This window comes from Dendrobates tinctorius, unplaced genomic scaffold (genome assembly GCF_039654945.1).
Source record: "Dendrobates tinctorius isolate UK_male_01 unplaced genomic scaffold, ASM3965494v1 ptg000231l, whole genome shotgun sequence".
NCBI classification, from domain to species: domain Eukaryota; kingdom Metazoa; phylum Chordata; class Amphibia; order Anura; family Dendrobatidae; genus Dendrobates; species Dendrobates tinctorius.
Window position 1 is genome coordinate 3535519 of NW_027361898.1, and position 19279 is coordinate 3554797.

Here is a 19279-nt window from a genome sequence, read left to right on the forward strand (position 1 = left end):
AAACAGAGTGAGGGAAGTGTGAACAATCCCAAGACCTTTATTATAGGCAAAACTAAAAGGTCCATAAACAATCCACCACACTGAGGATACAATAGTCCATAACACGAATGCAGTTCACTAACAGGATATATGTCCAAGGAGATGAGAGTCCAATAATCCAGAAGACAGAGGATAAAATGGGTCCATATGCTTCCCCTTCTCTCTGATGTGCTGTCTTCACACGATCATCACCACACAGGGTCTGACTTGTACAGCTCCTGTCCTCCCCAGTCCCTCCTTATGTCCAGGGGTAGTCAGAAAGGTTGGGGCTGTTTTCAGGCCTCCCAGACCTGACAAAGGTGCCTTGGGGATTAAGGCACTACAGGGGGTTCATCAAGAGGCATAGATACAGTCAGGCTGCAGACAGTAAGTGAGCTAATTCAATTATCAGACTTTTGAAACGTAATTGAGACTCTAGACAATATGGGGAATACACAGAATGATACAGGGCAACAAGAGAACACTATGGAAATCCGTAAAATATAAATAAACACAAAATGATACCCACATAACATATCACACCATCACACTGCCCCCTATGTACAAGAATATAACTACTGTAATACAGCCCCCTATATACAAGAATATAACTACTATAATACTGCCTCTATGGACAAGAATATAACTGCTATAATACTGCCCCCTATATACAAGAATATAACTACTATAATACTGCCTCTATGTACAAGAATATAACTCCTGTAGTAATGTCCCTATGTGCAAGAATATATCTTCTATAATGCTGCCCCCTATATACAGGAATATAACTACTATAATACTGAACCTATGTGCAAGAATATAACTACTATAATACTGCTCCCTATGTCCAAGAATATAACTACTGTTATACTGCCTCTATGTACAAGAATATAACTACTATAACACTGCCCCCTATCTACATGAATATAACTACTATAATACTGCCCCTATGTGCAAGAATATAACTACTACAATGCTGCTCCTGTGTACAAGAATATAAGTACTATAATACTGCCCCCTATGTACAGGAATATAACTACTATAATACTGAACCTATGTGCAAGAATATAACTACTATAATACTGCCTCCTATGTACAAGAATATAACTACTGTAATACTGCCTCTATGTACAAGAATATAACTACTATAATACTGCTCATATGTACAAGAATGTAACTCCTATAATACTGCCCTATGTACAAGAATGTAACTCCTATAATACTGTCCCCTATGTACAGAAATATGACTACTATAATACTGCTCCTATGTACAAGAATATGACTACTATAATACCTCTCCTATGTACAAGAATATAACTACTATAATACTGTCCCTATACACAAGAATATAACTACTATAATACTGCTCCCTGTTGCAAGAATATAACTACTATAATACTGCCCCCTATGTACAAGAGTATACCTACTATAATACTGCTCGTATATACAGGAATTTAGCTACTATAATACTGCTCCCTGTTACAAGAATATAACTATGATAATACTGCCCCTATGTACAAGAATATAACCACTATAATACTGCCCCTATGTACAAGAATGTAACTACTATAATACTGACCCTATATGCAAGAATATAACTACTATAATACTGCCTCTATGGACAACAATATAACTACTATAAAACTGCCCCCTACATGCAAGAATATAACTACTATAATACTGCCTCTATGTACAAGAATATAACTACTATAATGCTGCCCCCTATGTACAGGAATATAACTACTATAATACTGCCTCTATGTACAAGAATATAACTACTATAATGCTGCCCCTATGTGCAAGAATATAACTACTATAATTCTGCTCCTATGTACAAGAATATAACTACTACAATACTGCCCCCTATGTACAGGAATATAACTACGATAATACTGAACCTATGTGCAAGAATATAACTACTATAATACTGCCTCCTATGTACAAGAATATGACTAATATAATACTGCTTCCTATGTACAAGAATGTAACTACTATATTACTGCCCTATGTACAAGAATGTAACTCCTATAATACTGTCCCCTATGTACAGGAATATGACTACTATAATACTGATCCTATGTACAAGAATATAACTACTATAATACCTCTCCTATGTACAAGAATATAACTACTAGAATACTGCCCCTATGTACAAGAATATAACCATAGCTCCCAAGCGTCCCTCAGGACAGTCCCGTTTTTGACACCCCCCTCCCGCGTCCCGCCCGGGACGGTATTTTTCCAGCATTGCACTGAGCCACCACGCCCCCCATCCACCGACGCCATGCTCACCGTCCCAGATAGACGCACCGCAGCCTGCAATGATGTGCTGGGCTGTGTGTGTTCTGTCTGTGCAGAGGACCTGTGAGAGGGGAGGAGTCAGGGGTCACATGATCTGGGGCCTCCATGTCTATGTGGCTGGGCGGTGTGTGTTCTGTGCGCACAGGACCTGTGAGAGGGGAGGAGTCAGGGGTCACATGATCAGGGGCTGTGTCTGCCTCCATGTCTGTCTGCACTCTGCTGGAGTCTGGTCGGCTGTGCTTGTTGTCATGCTGGATGATGTAAAGTTTCTGTGTGGGGTCAGGAGAGGTTTACAGTGTGGATATAGCAGAGCCGTGTGTGTATGAGGTGTACGAAGCAGAGCCACGTGTGTAAGAGGTCTACTGAGCAGAGCTGTGTGTGTGTATGAGGTGTACGGAGCAGAGCCACGTGTGCACGAGGTGTACAGAGCGGAACGGCACGTTTATGGGGCATACGGAGCAGAGCCGCGTGTGTACAGGGCGTACAGAGCAAAGTCGCGTGTGTATGGAGCGGAGCTGCACGTGTACGATGTGTACGGAGCGGAGCCACGCGTGTGCGAGGTGTACAAAGCGGAGCCGTGTGTGTACTTGGTGTACGGAGCGGAGCCGCGTGTGTATGGGGTATGCGGAACCGTGTGTGTGCGGAGTGTAGCCATATGTGTACTGGATGTACGGAGCGGAGCCAGTATGTACGAGGTATACAAAGTGGGCGTTTCCCATGGACACTGGAGTACACGGCGGAGCCCTTTAAAACTCTCACATGACATTCCACCGGAAGTGATGTGCTGGAAGCTGACAGGAAATGAGGTAATTTCATGAGGAGATTGTGACAGAACCAGCAATGCTTCAGATCCATCACCGTGTCCTCCTCTGACAGCGCGGACAGCAGGATCACCTTGGAATCAGGGATGCTGGCCATGTGAGTTGATCATGATATGTCCTGCATCGGGAGGCTCAGGTGGGCACTTCAATGGGAGTCAGGTTGCTATAGTATCTTTATAAAATCTTTCTTTCTGTCTCTCTGTTTCTTTATTTCTCTGTTCTTTCTTTCTCTCTGTTTCTCATTCTCTGTTCTGTCTTTCCCTCTCCTTTCTCTCTCTCTGTTCTTTCTTTAACTCTCTGTTCTTTCTTTCTCTCTCTGTTCTTTCTTTCGCTCTCTGTTCTTTCTTTCCCCTTTTTCTTTCTCTCTGTTCTTTCTTCTTTCTCTCTGTTCTGTCTTTCTCTCTCGCTCTCCTTTCTTTCTTTCATTCTCTATTTTCTTTTTTCTCTCACTGTTTTCTTTCTTTCTTTTCCTTAGTACCAGTCAGTGTGCGCACAGTACCAGCCACTGTGCCCTTAATGCCAGCCACTATGCCCCTAATAGCAGTCAGTGTGATCATCAGTCCTACATGGGGGTGACTGGGCGTGGACATGGGTGTGACTAGTCGTGAGATGGGTGTGGTCGGGGGCGTGGTCAAAAATTTGCGGCGATGCGCTGCGCGCGCCGCAACCTTTGTCCCTCTTTCCCTTCTTTAAAAGTTGGGAGGTATGATATAACTACCATAATACTGCTCCCAATGTACAAGAATATAACTACTATAATACTGCGCCAGTGTACAAGAATATAACTACCATAATACTGCCCGTATATACAGGAATATATCTACTATAATTGTTACGGGTATGTCAGATGCCACAGACATTCCCTCTGCATCTGGCTGCGGAAACTCTCTGCGTTTGGCATTGCAGACGCCTTCTTAATCCTTCTGACTTTTGGACCCAGTGGCAACCCCCCTCCGACTTTAATTGACACACCTGGACCTGGATGTTTATAAACTCTCAGTCTGCCTCAAGAAGTCTCAGATGATATTCACATTTTCCCTTGTGAAGGCTTGGAGCTATAGCAGTCAGCTTACTTCCTCTCTAGTGCTGTTGGAGGACATTTGGTGTTAAGAGCCCTTTACACATAGCGATATCGCTAAAGCGTCACCGATTTTGTGATGCAGGAGCGATACTGCTAGCGATATCGCTACATGTGATACTCACCTCCGACCGGCTCCCCCGCTGGCTATCACTAATCGCGCGAGATCGGCCTGGTCCATTTCTCGTAGTCGGCTTCCTGCTGGCGCCGATGAGCGAGCCATGGATGCGGACGGAAGACGGTCACACTCGCCGCGTCTGACAGGTAAGTACTACCGCCGACCGCTGCTGCATCACTAGTGAGATCTGCCTGTTTGGCAGCTCACTATCGACCATTTAGCGATGCACCAGTGATCCTGACAGGGTCATATCGTGGTCGGGATCGCTGGTGCATCGCTAAATGTAACGGGGCCCTTACCTCTCTGAGTCTGATCAAGCTATGTTGCTTCCCCCTTGTTTGTCTCCCTTCTCATTAGTGTACAGTGGGGACTGACCAGTGCTCATCCCCCTCCCTTCCCTTTTCAGGGCCTAGCTCTAGGGATATACAGGGCTTAAGTTCCTGAAAGGCGATTGGTGGAACCAATATAGGGACGGTAGAGGAGGCAGAGTGCTATTAGAGACACTTAGTAGTCTCCACTCCCTTTTCCCCTAGCATTTGGGCTTCCTTCCCCTATTCCCCTCGTGTTGCACTTAGTCTTCCCACACTGTGTGTTACAATAATATTGCTCCCTATACACAATAATTTAACTACAATACTGCCCCTATGTACAAGAATATAACTATTATAATACTTCCCCCATGTACAAGAATATAACTACTATATACTGCCCCTATGTAGAAGAATATAACTACTATAATACTGCCCCTATGTACAAGAATAAAACTACTATATAATGCCCCTATTTAGAAGAATACAACTACTATAATACTGCCTCATATGTAGAAGAATATAATTACTATAATACTGCCCCTATATACAAGAATATAACTACTGTAATACTGCCCCTATGTACAGGTATATACTATAATACTGCCTCTATGTACAAAAATATACTATAATACTGCCCATTTGTACAAGAATATAAGTACTATAGTACTACCCTCTATGTACAAGAATATTACTACTATAATACTGTCCCTATGTACAAGAATATAACTACTATGATACTTCCACTATGTACAAGAATGTAAATACTATAATACTACCCCTATGTACAAAAATATAACTACTATAATACTGCTCCTATGTACAAGAATAAAACTATAAGATAAATCCAATGATCATAGTGGGTATATAATCAATACCAAATACAAAATTACCCAATTTACACACCCACAATTAGTGCAGACAGAAGAGACCAACTGTAATACTAAGATCATAGACAAAGGGCAAACACAGTCATAAGGTCAAAGATAAAACTAGAGTATTTTATTAGTACAAAATTACATACAGACAGACAAATGGAGATGGGGGCTGGAAGATGTAAAGGTCATTCAGACCGCATATATGAGGCCCAGGGTAGGTGTGTGGGAATGCAGATATGACATAATATCATAACAAGAATCATATATGCACAATGGCAGGAAGAAATAAACCGCAGGTATCTGGCATCACTGTCAAATTCAAATAACCAGCACTGCAGCCATATGTGCATAATAGCACAACAAGAAGCATACCATGAATAGAGTCAATAGGGCCCGGCTATGGCCATATAAGCCAGGCACATGAGTGACAAATAATTGTGCCTAGAAAGACATAGTGGAAGCACAAATACCTGCAAATAAAATGGCTGCCTTCCTCCACGTCCCACCCGCCCCGACGCGCGTTTCGGCGTGCCTTTATCAAGGGGCATACAGTAGTGGACATAAGAATGGTCTTTAAATAACCCCGAACCCGGAAGTCACCATTGCGGCTGCGCGGCACTCTGGTGACGTCACAGACGCGAGATCGTGCTCACGCGGGCAGCCGAGAGCCGAGTCACGCGGTCCCCACGTGACCCGGAAGTCGGCGCACCGCTGAGACGCAAGCCAACGACGGGCACCAGCAGAGTGCAAGCGCATAGAGAGGGAAGATCAGGACGTGCCATGATTATTACTGGCAAAAGAAAGGGCAAACGCCGGGGACGTATATGGCACAAATCAATAACCATAGTATAGCGATGAGAAGTGCCATAGTATGGTGGAAGTACAAATAGTACTATAACCCATATAGAATAAAAAAGGGGATAGAAAACTTTCCAAAAAGCAGCCTTAAATAAGGCTGATAATGGTTTCTATATGAACTTCCGTAACCATCACCCGACATATACATATACCGTCCATATAGAAAACAGCCCCCAAAAAGAATTAATAATAAAATAAAATACAAAAACAAGAAAAACAACCCCAACATAGAATACAAATGTACATGCATATACCACAAGGTATGTATGTAAATATACAAAAATATATACAATTTTAATAAGCAACAATACATACATCAAACTGTACATATAATGTAGACATATTGTGGTGTAATATCAATTGTACAAAAAAATAATAACAATAAATATGCATATACAAACACATATATACCCCCAAACTAAACAAGGAGGGGAGAAAAATATTTGGGGAAGAAGAAATTTTATTAGGGCGGCTGTAGACATAGGGACCAATGCCATGTCCATAAACCGGCGTAGAGCGTCCATAGGAATAACCGAACACGGGGAACAATATTCAAAGGTCAAACACCTAAAACAATACAGAAAAGACATATTAAAACCATATAAAATAAATATATGCGGGAGAAAAACCAACACAGTAAATCAGCGACTAAAGAAATGGCGAAAAGCTGAGACTCTCGTTCAATCCTAATGGCTGGACAGTATCAAGAGTCCAGATCCATCTACTCTCTAGTTGTCCAAGGCGTTTGGATAAATTTCCACCTCTAATATTGATGTCTAAGACATCAATACCCCGTATACGTAAAAGATTGCTGTTACATTGGTGGAACAGCTTGAAATGTTTAGGAATGGTTTTGAGGGTGGTTGTTTCATCGTGACCACTGGCGGCCTGAATACCCAAAACGTGTTCTCTAATCCGGACTTTTAGTTGTCTAGTTGTCATTCCCACATAAATTAACCCACAAGGGCAGGTGGCAAAATAAATAACATATCTTGTGGTACACGTAATCCGTTTTTTAATTCTATAATTTCTTGTACCACCGGAATTAAAGAAATCATCACATCTATCTACGTTAGGGCATGCCACACAGCGGCCACAAGGAAAACAACCACCCCCAAAAGAAGCAGTATCCAAAAACGTTTGTGGCTGTAACCCCACGTGATGACTCCTAGTCAAGAGATCACGTAGGTTTTTAGCACGTCTAAAAGTGATCATTGGACGTTGGGGCAGAAACTTCCTAATTATAGGGTCTACTTGTAGAATAGGCCATGCCCTTGTTAGTACAGCACGAATATGATCCGAGCATGGGTGGTACGTGGTGATGAATCTACATAGATTCTCATCCTCAGATGACTTAACCTGTTTTTTATATAGCAGATGGTTACGATTAGAATACTTGGCCCTGTGATAAGCCTACTATAATACTGCCCCTATGTACAAAAAATATAACTATAATACTGCCCCTATGTACAAGAATATAACTACTATAATACTGCCCCCTATGTACAAGAATATAGCTACTATAATACTGCATCTTATGTACAAGAGTATAACTACCATAGTACTGTGCCCTATGTACAAAAATATAACTACTATAATACTGTCCCCTGTGTACAAGAATATAACTACAATAATATAGCCCCCTATGTGCAAGAATATAACTACTATAATACTGTCCCTATGTGCAAGAATATAACTACTATAATACTGCACCCTATGTACAAGAATATAACTACTATAATACTGTCCCTATGTGCAAGAATATAACTACAATAATACTGCCCCCTATGAACAAGAATATAACTACTATAATACTGCTCCCTATGTACAAGAATATAACTAGTATAATACTGCTCCCTATGTACAAGAATATAACTACTATATTTCTGCTCCCTATGTACAAGAATATAACTACTATAATACTGCCCCTATGTACAAAAATATACTCTAATATTGCCCCTATGTACAAGAATATAACTACAATAGTACTACCCTTATGTACAAGAATATAACTACTGTAATACTGTCCCTATGTACAAGAATATAACTACTATAATACTGCCTCCTATGTACAAGAATATAACTACTATAATACTGTCCCTATATACAAGAATATAACTACTATAATACTACCCCCTATGTGCAAGAATATAACTACTATAATACTGTCCCTATGTGCAAGAATATAACTACTATAATACTGCACCCTATGTACAAGAATATAACTACTATAATACTGTCCCTATGTGCAAGAATATAACTACAATAATACTGCCCCCTATGAACAAGAATATAACTACTATAATACTGCTCCCTATGTACAAGAATATAACTAGTATAATACTGCTCCCTATGTACAAGAATATAACTACTATATTTCTGCTCCCTATGTACAAGAATATAACTACTATAATACTGCCCCTATGTACAAAAATATACTCTAATATTGCCCCTATGTACAAGAATATAACTACTATAGTACTGCCCTTATGTACAAGAATCTACTATAATACTGTCCCTATATACAAGAATATAACTACTATAATACTACCCCCTATGTATAAGAATATAACTACTATAATACTGCCCCCTATGTACAAGAATAAAACTAGTATAATACTGCTTCTATGTACAAGAATATAACTACTATACTACTGCTCCCTATGTACAAGAATATAACAACTATAATACTGCTCCCTATGTACAAGAATATAACTACTATAATACTGCCTCCTATCTACAAGAATATAACTACTATAATACTGCCCCTATGTACAAGAATATAACTACTATAATACTGCTCCTATGTACAAAAATATAACTACTATAATACCGCTCCTATATACAAGAATATAACTACTATAATACTGCTCCCTATGTACAAGAATAAAATTACCCCTATGTACAAGAATATTACTGCTGTAATTCCTTTTCAGTCTTTTAAATGATGATTTTCCGTCATAGTGACCTGTTTTGTACGCACAGGACTGATTACTCCTTTTAATAAACCTAAACTCGTAATGTAATCAACCTAGGTCACCATATTGAGTGTCTATAAAGTTCAGAATTTGTCATATATTTCTTTTAACCTTTAATAATCGGATCGCTATTAATTAACCCCCAAAGCTTTTGTGCGGTGTTCAAGTGTCTTAATATAATATTGGCTCCAATCATAAGCGGTGTCTCTTTAATGCGTTCCATCCCCATTTGTTGCCATTTAAGGGTTAATTATTCTATTATCGGAGATTTAATTAGATTTTTTTTTCTTTTTGGCCGCACAGTTTCCCTCTTGCACTAGTAACACTTGTGGCTGAAAAGTCTCTGATATTAATTGGGAACCGCATGAGACGTGAGGTTGTGTAGATGAGATGGCGGACAGGAGCCGCCATGTAATAATCCTCCGCAGGCTTTAATGGCGGGGTGGGGGGTGAAGATGAGGTGCCCTGCTCTGTGCAATCTCAATAACATTCGGATCTGTGGGATGAGAGATGGATTTTTGGCCGCTCCAGTCATTTGTCTCAATCAGGTGGTCTTCACATTTGGGAGGGGGACGAAAGAGACCTTAACGCAGATATATGAATGCTATAACTCAGATCAATGTGTGCATACTATTCCCGCAGCACCCGGCCTGCAAAACCTAATATTTGCTCTTGATTTTCTTCTAGATTTCAGCTCTGACCCTTACTACATAAGCATGCTTGGTCGCTGTGTCATAATAAAGTCCTAAATCCTCTTAAAGGGGCAGGACGCCATTTTCTGTGAACACTGCGAATATGCAGACAAGCGTCAAACACAGAACAGATATTTTATTTAGTAAAATCCCTTCAATCTGGCATCTGTTCGTCTACAAATTGCGTTAATTTGGCATCTGATGGTCTATAACGTCTGAGAATCCAGGAGCAAACTAAAGAAAACTGAATCAGACGCTACCGGTTTTTGTTAGCATTTTGATTTTCTGCATATTTTTCTTTTTAAATAGCTATTTGATACTCAAAAAAAATCTCCTAATCTGGCAGATCTCTTTAATTTCAGATTAAAAGAATTTACTTTAAATGTTGGTTTTGAAATTCTGATAATCCAGCATAATCCAGGAGTGGACTGAACACAATTCACTCAGAGACTGCAGTTTTTGTTATTAGCATTTTTATTTTGGGTTTTTTATTTTTTTTTTCAATTTTCGTTTGATAGTCCAGAAAAATCTCTGACTCTACCGTAACCCTTTAATTGTAGATTAATATAATTTTTGTGGAAATTTGGATAACTCAGCATAATTCAGGAGCAAATCAAAGAGAAGGTAATTCACTCTGAATCTGCAAGTTTTTTTTATTAGTGTTTCGACTTTCTGCATTTTTAATGGCCATTTGATAATCCAGAAAATCTATTAATCTGGCACATTTAATCTGGCACATCCCTTTGGTTCAGATGATAGGCATTGCATGCATATTTTAACTAGATCTGAAACTAGATCTGTCCTGTAAAACCAGTCTATGCTTTTGGAGATGCAAAGGTGGTAGGTGCATCTGGGCCCTATTATCTGGGGACCCAAAGGCTCCTCTACCCATGAGAAGGGCCCCGTATTATAAATGGCATGTGATACATGGGGGGGCCCTGCTATAGATTTTGCTTTGTAGCCCACTAGCCTTTAGCTACCACTCTAGATATAATGCATACCTCCCAACTTTTGAAGAAGGGAAAGAGGGACAAAGGTGGCAAATTTGAGACCACGCCCCCAACCACACCCATTTCACAACTAGTCACACCCATGTCCATGCCCAAACCACACCCATTTAGCACTGCTGATCACACTGACTGGTACTGAGTGCACAGTGGCTGGTACTGTGGGCACACTGACTGGTAGTGAGGAAAAGAAAGAACAGAGAAAGATAAAAAAGAAAACAGAGAGAGAGAAAGAAAGGAGAGAGAAAGAAAGAGGGGAAAGATAGAAAGAACAGAGAGAAAGAAATAGAGAAAGAAAAAAAGGAAGAACAGGGAGAAAGAAAAAGGGGACAGAAAAAAGGACAGAGAGAGATAGAAAAAAAGAAAGAGGGCAAAGAAAGAACAGAGAGAAAGAAAGAGGGGAATGAAACAACAGAGAGGGAGACAGAAAGAAAGAGGGGAAAGAAAGAACAGTGAGAAAGAAAGAAAAAAAGAGAGAAAGAAAGAGGGAGAAAAAGAAAGGTGAAACAAAGTAAGAATAGAGAGATAAAGAGAGATAGAAAAGAAAGAAACGGCGAGAGAGAAAGGGGACATAAAATAACAGACAGAGAAAAAAGAAAGAGGGAAAAGAAAGAACAGAGAGAGAAAGAAAGGGGAAAGAAAGAAAGAGCAGAGAGAGAAAGAAAGAACAGAGAAAGAAAGAGGGGAAAGAAAGAAAGAACAGAGAAAGAAAGAAAAGAGAGAAAGAGTGGAAAGAAAGAAAGAACAGAGAGAAAGGGGAAAAAACAGAGAAAGAAAAAAAGAACAGAGAGAGAAAGAAAGAGGGGAAAGAGAGAAAGTACAGAGAGAAAGAAAGAGAACAGAGAGAAAGAAAGGAGAGAAAGAAAGGAAGAACAGAGAGAGAAAGATTAGAGAGAGAAAGAAAGATTAGAGAGAGAGAAAGAAAGAGGGGAAAGAAAGAAGTAACAGAGCAAAAGAAAGAACAGAGAAAGAAAGAGGGGAAAGAAAGAACAAAGAAAAAGATAGAAAGAGGGGAAAGAAAGAAAGAACAGAGAGAAAGAAAGAAGAAAGAAAAAGAACAGAGAGAGAAAGAGTGGACAGGTTAAAAGAACAGAGAGAGAGAAAAAAAGAAAGAAGGGAAAGAAAGAACAGAGAGGGAGAGAGAAGGAAAGAAAGAAAGAACAGAGAGAAAGAAAGAGGGGAAAGAAAGAACAGGGAGAGAGATGGGAAGAAAGAAAGAAAGATGGTAAAGAAAGAACAGCGAGAGAGAAAAAGAAAGAAAGAACAGCGAGAGAGAAAGAACAGAGAGAAAGAACAGAGAGATAAAGAGATGAAAAAAACAGAGAGAGAAAGAAAGAACAGATTTGGAAAGAACAGAGAAAGAAAGATTAGAGAGAGAAAGAAAGAGGGGAAAGAAAGAACAGAAAAAGAAAGAGGGGAAAGTAAACAGAGAGAAAGAACAGAGAGAAAGGAAGAGGGGAAAGAAAGAAGTAACAGAGCAAAAGAAAGAGCAGAGAAAGAGAAAGAAAGAGAGGAAAGAAAGAACAGAGCGAAAGAAAGAACAGAGAGAGAGAAAGGAAGAGGGTAAAGAAAGAAAGAACAGAGAGAAAGAAAGAGAGGAAAGTAAGATTAGAGAGAGAAAGAAAGAAACAGAAAGATTTTATAAGGATACTATAGCAGCCCGGCTCCCATTGTAATGCCCACCTGAGCCTCCTGATGCAGGACATATCATGATCCACTCACATGGCCGACATCCCCGGGTCCAAGTCGATCCCGCTGTCTGTGCTGTCGGAGGAGGACACGGTGATGGATCTGAAGCATTCCCTGAAGTGCCTCCATGGTTCCGTTACAATCTCCTCCCGAAATTACCTAATTTCTAGTCAGTTTCTAGCATGTCGTTTCCGGTGGAACGTCACGTGTGAATTTTAAAGTGCTCTTTGGGGCTCCGCTGTGTACTGCTGTGTCCGCGGGAAAAGTAAGCTCCCGGCCGGGGCAATGGGGCAGACTCTCAAAATTGGGACTGTCCTGCTGGATTCAGGACACCTCATACACACACGGTTTCGCTTTGTATGCCTCGTATACACACGGTTCTGCTCTGTACACCTCACACACACACGGCTCCACACAGTACACACCTGGCTCCACTCCGTAAACATCGTACACATGTGGCTCTGCTCCGTACACCTTGTACACACATGGCTCCACTCCGTAAACCTTGTACACATTTCTGCTTTGCTTCATACACCTCGTACACACGCGTTTCTGCTCCATACACCTCGTACACACGTGGCTCCGTTCCGTACACGCACGGATCTGCTCCGCTCCGTAAACACACGGCTCAGCTCCATACACTTTGCACACACACGGCTCCGTTCCGTACACCTTGTACAAACACAACTCCACTTCGTACACCTCCTACACACGTGGCTCTGCTCCGTGCACCTCGAATAAACGCGGCTCTGCTCCGCACACCTCATACACACGCGGCTCCACTCCGTACACCTCGTACACACACAGCTCCGCTCCGCACACCTCGTACACACGCGGCTCTGCTCCGTACACCTCGTACACACGGCTTCGCTCACCTCATACACACGTGGCTCCGCTCCGTACACCTTGTACACACGTGGCTCCGCACACCTCATACACACGTGGCTCCGCTCCGTACACCTCATACACAGCGGCTCTGCTCCGTACACCTCGTACACGTGCAGCTCCGCTCCGCACACCTCGTACACACTCAGCTCTGCTCTGTACACCTCGTACACGCGCGGCTCTTCTCCGTACACCTCGTACACACTCGGCTCTGCTCCGTACACCTCGTACACGCGCGGCTCTTCTCTGTACACCTCGTACACATGCGGCTCCGCTCCGTACACCTCGTACACACGCGTGGCTCCGCTCCATACACCTCGTACACGCGCGGCTCCGCTCCGTACACCTTGTACACGTGCGGCTCCGCTCCGTGCACCTCGTACACGCGCGGCTCTACTCTGTACACCTCAAACACACGCAGCTCTGCTCCATACACCTCGTACACGCGCGGCTCCGCTCCGTACACCTCGTACACGCGCGGCTCCGTACATCTCGTACACGTGCGGCTCCGCTCCGTACACCTCGAACATGCGTGGCTCTGCTCCGTACACATATGGCTCTGCTCTGTACACCTCGTACACGCGCGGCTCTGCTCCGTACACCTTGTACACACGCAGCTTTGCTACATCCACACTGTAAACCTCTCCTGACCCGACACATAAACTTCCTCTCATCCAGCACCATGACAACCAGCACAGAAGAGTCCTGCATACACCGAGGGCTGTGCGCACAGGACCTGTGATGAGGTCACATGAGGGGAAGAGTCAGGGGTCATATAATCAGGGGTCTCGGACAGAGGCCCCTGATCATGTGACCCCTGGCGCCTTCCCTCCTGTGACCTCATCACAGGTTCTGTGTGCACAGAGCAGCCCAGCGATGTCATTGCTGGGATTCATCAGTGAGGGGCTGCGGTGTCCGGTGGGTCTGTCTGGGAGGGCGAGGATGGGGTCAGTGCATGGGTGGGGCGTGGTGGCTCAGTGAAATGCGGGAAAAATAAGCTCCCGCCTGGGACAGCAGGACAGGCAAAAAAAAACGGGACGGTTGGGAGCTATGACAATGTGGCCCTTGTAGAGAAGGGGCCCAGCCTCGGGAGCTCCCATTGCTGATTGCTGGGGCACAGTGAGATTTTTGCTGTGACGTCCCCTTTTTTCCCGCGTTTGCCTTAGGCGACGCCTCCCTTTCCTGTCGCCCTCGTTACGTTGTAATCAACGCTGTTTTTTAATATATACATTTAATATATACGGAAGTGAAATTTTAATTTTTAATTCACTTCTGTTCCTACCTAAATTGCTTTTCTCTTGTAAAATATTTAAACCCTGTTCACGGATGCCGCTCTGGTCGGCAAACACAAACACGATTTTTCTATTAGTTTTATGGGATTTAATTGCTGCATCTCCCATGTTGCACTTTGCCGCTTTGTTTAGCGGTTAATATATGTTTCCCAATTAAATAACGTCCGTTTCTTCATCCTAATAATTCCCCCTCGGGGGCAAAAACATTATTCTAAATATCTTATTCCGTTTGATAAGAGCTCCACTGGCTGTGTCCTCATGACAACACTTCCTGTCACTGTGATTTCATTAGAGCAGTGGTCCTCATAGCCACTGATCATGTCATATGCTTTGCTCAATTCTGATTGGTTAGTATGATGCCGAGTGTCCATATGATAAAACAGAATGTGCAGAACCCAAGGTCAAGAAGTGTTGTCAGAGACACATACTGTACATCATCTGCATTTACTGTCACATTGCAAAGAACTTCTAGGCTTTATACTTAGATTCAATTGGTCTGTCCTTGTAGTAATAGGAATCTGCTTTCAACATAGTCACTCCCTGTTGGACTAATGCTTAAGCCCTGTAACCAGTCTGAAGAAGCAGAGCTGCAGTGTGAAGAAACAAAGCTGCAGTGTAAAGCAAGGAGTGTCAACAACCTGATCCTCCAATGAGCACTAGGTTCCAAACAAGTACAGCCAGTGATTATAGCTGTATTTTAAAAGAGCAGAGATGTAGTTGTATTCATACTACCACTGGCTCCAGCAGACAATGCCGCTAAGCTGGAGTCGTGAGTTATAGACGTATTCTAATAGAGCAGAGATGTAGTATAAAGCATGGAGGAGCTCCAGTTTAGTGCTGAGACAGGAGAGGTGTATTCAGACTACCACTGACTCCTGCAGACAATTCCACTAAGCTGGAGTCATGGGTTATAGCTGTATTCTAATAGAGCAGAGATATAGTAAAAAGCATGGAGGATGTCACGCACAGTGTGGGAAGACTAAGTGCAACACGAAGGGATGAGGGGAAGGGAGCCCAACACTAGGGAAGGGGGGAGTGGAGACCCCTAGGCAGATCTAAAGTCACCCTGTCTGCCCTAAACGTCCCTATATCAGTTCTACACCTATCGCCGAGTAGGAACCTAATCCCTGCCTGACCCAGGCAATAAGCCCTGCTTAGGGAAGGACAGGGCAATAACTAGTCAATACCCACTACAACTAAAGACAGCTGGGATAGATAAACAAAGGGAACATCCTCCAACAACACTAAAGAGGAAGATAGCCGACTGCTATAGCTCCAAGCCTCAACAGGCGAAAATGGAAATATCACCGGCAATTCTCAGAAGCAGACAGGAAGTCTATAAACACTCAGTCCAGGTGTGTCAACGAGAACCGAGGGAGGTTACCGCTGGGTCCAAGAGTCAGAAGGATTAGGAAGGCATCTGCAAAGCCAACCGCAGAGACCTTCTACAGCTAGATGCAGTGCAGATGTCTGCAGCTTGTGACACAACCGTGACAGAGGAGCACCAGTTTAGTGCTGAGACAGAAGGGGTGGACTTAGACTACCACTGACTCCAGCAGACAATGCCGCTAATCTGGAGTCATAGGTTAAAGCCACATTCTAATAGAGCAGATGTCAGGAACCCCGCACTGCACTTGCTCACTGAGCCAGTGCGTGCGTGTGTCCTGTGTACAAAAACAGTGCTCAAAGATACCTGTGGAGCAGGGCAGAAGCGGTGATGATGCATGCTTCAGAGTATCAGGACCTGAAGCACGTGACTGCTGGGGGGGTGGTCTAAGCGCCTCAGAGCTAGGAGCTGCAGGGAAACTCCTAGAAAGGTAACTACAGGACAATGTTACCAAGGGGCATAGACAGAGACAGAAACCAGATGAAGCCGGGGTCAAAGCACAAGATAGCAATACAGTACCAATGGGTTAGACAGAATGGATAGTCAGGACATAGCAATAGATCAGAAAACCAGAACGGGCAATAGACGGTACAATAGGAACAAACTGTAACGGAGTAGCGATAGCCAAGCCAGGAGGTCAGAACCAGAAAAGACAATAATACCAAAACGAGAGACGGAGTACAGAGTGAGGGAACAGACCGGGTCATACACGGGAAGCAAACAAGCAACGCAGAATACACGCACACCAGGGGTCAGACACACCAGAACAACAGTATAGTTGACAGAGAACCCTGGTAAAGAGTGAGTATAAATACCCCTCCCAGATCCAGAAAGAGGCCACGAACACTTAACCCTATGAGTGCAGGGCAAGAACCCTGTTCAAACCATGACAGTACCCCCCTCTTAACCGGGGGCCACTGGACCCCCAGGCTTGTCTGGGTATCTGGCGTGGAAAGCCCGCACCAGACGATCGGCATGCACCAAACTGGCCGGAACCCATGACCGATCCTCCGGAGAGTACCCCTTCCAGTGTATCAGATACTGGAGTCTCCGGCGCACCCATCGGGAGTCAACAATGTGCCCTACTTCATACTCCAGCTGCCTGTCTACCAGCACTGGCGGAGCATTTGATGAGGGATCCTCTCTCACCATCCCCACAGGCTTTAACAGGGACCTGTGGAAGACATCAGAAATTTTAAAGGAGGTGGGCAGCTGCAGTCGGTAGGCTACTGGGTTAACAACCTCCACAACTTTGTATGGGCCAATAAACTTGGGGCCCAGCTTTATAGATGGTATCTTAAGCTTGAAATTGCAGGTGGATAGCCACACCTTCTCCCCTACTGCAAATGCTGGACCTGGCCCCTTCCTCCTGTCAGCAAACCGCTTATAGTTTTTCTGGGCCTTGGAAATATTCCTCTGAACCTCCCTCCAAAGAATTCTAAGACGTTGGGTCGCACCCTCAGCTCCAGGACAACCTGAATCCATGCAGGAAAACTCTCCAAAATGTGGGGTAAACCCATAGTTGATCTGAAAGGAAGACTTCCCAGTAGATTGACTCACACAACCGTTGAATGCAAACTCTGCCATGGGCAATACCTCACACCAGTCCTCCTGCCTGGAAGAGGCCAAGCATCTCAGAATCTGCCCCAACGATTGGTTCGTGCGCTCCGTCTGTCCATTAGACTCTGGGTGGTAGGCAGAGGAGAAGGACAACGAAATCCCCAGCTTTTTGCAAAAAGCCCTCCAGAACCTGGCTACAAACTGTACCCCTCTGTCTGACACCACATTTATAGGCACTCCATGCAACCGAATTATATGCTGCATAAATAAGCGGGCCAGGGTTTCAGCAGATGGTAACGTGGGGAGAGGTACAAAGTGGGCTTGTTTTGAAAACCTATCCACCACCACCCATATCACCGAGTTGCCCCTGGAAGGAGGAAGATTTGTGATAAAATCCATGGACAAATGTGTCCATGGTCTATCCGGAATTGGCATAGGCACCAACTCCCCGGCCGGCCGGACCTGAGAACTTTTAGAACGAGCGCACACCCCACATGCAGTCACAAACTTTTTAATATCTGTTACCATAGAGGGCCACCAGAGACCCCTTGCAATTGCCCCCCGGGTAGCTGCAATCCCAGGGTGAGCACTCAACATATAATCGTGAAATTCCTGCATAAGTCTGCGACGGAAACGTTCCGGTACAAACAATTTACCCAGGGGTTTACCACCCGGAGCCCAAGCCTGGGCCTCCCAAATCCCTCTCTGTAACTCAGATGAGATTTCGGCCACCACTACTCCTGGCTGAAGAATGGAGGAGGGAGGTTCTGGAGGGGACACCGAATCTAAGCTTCGGGATAAGGCATCAGCCTTGATGTTTTTAGATCCCGGGCGGAATGTGATGGTAAACTGAAATCGAAAAAAAAAAGCGCCCACCGAGCCTGTCTGGGGGTCAATCTCTTGGCAGACTTGATATAGGCCAAATTTTTGTGATCAGTGATGACTGTAATGGGATGAACAGCCCCCTCCAGGAAATGCCTCCATTCTTCAAAAACCAACTTTACCGCCAACAACTCTCTATTGCCAACATCGTAATTTCTCTCGGCAGAGGAAAATTTTTTAGAGAAGAAGGCGCAAGGCCTCAGATTAGTAAGGGTAGGAGGGCCCTGAGACAAAACTGCTCCCACCCCTACATCAGAGGCGTCAACCTCCACGACAAAAGGTCTTGACGGGTCGGGTTGTACCAATACAGGGGCTGAAGAAAAGCACTTTTTTAATGTCATGAAAGAATTTTTTGCAGCTACAGACCAATTTTTTACGTCAGCTCCCTTGAGAGTGAGGTCCGTTAGAGTCTTTACCACCTGCGAGAAGCCCTTAATAAATTTCCTATAAAAGTTGGCAAAGCCCAAAAATCGCTGCAACCCTTTCAAGTCATGAGGCTGCACCCAATCCGTAACAGCCTGGACCTT

The 19279-nt window shown here is 43.6% G+C and overlaps 1 protein-coding gene across 5 annotated transcripts in view; it reads left to right on the forward strand.

Annotated features, from left to right (window-relative positions):
• Positions 1-19279, forward strand: part of NTNG2 (netrin G2) — a 119767-nt gene that overhangs the window by 19846 nt on the left and 80642 nt on the right. Inside the window, exon 1 of one of the 5 annotated variants that reach the window (XM_073555967.1) lies at positions 4138-4482. The exons of the other annotated variants lie outside the window; for them this stretch is intronic. The gene's annotated coding sequence lies outside the window, so the exon portion shown is untranslated. Of the gene's footprint in view, positions 1-4137; positions 4483-19279 lie in introns of those variants that run through there. 5 annotated transcript variants of the gene reach the window in all.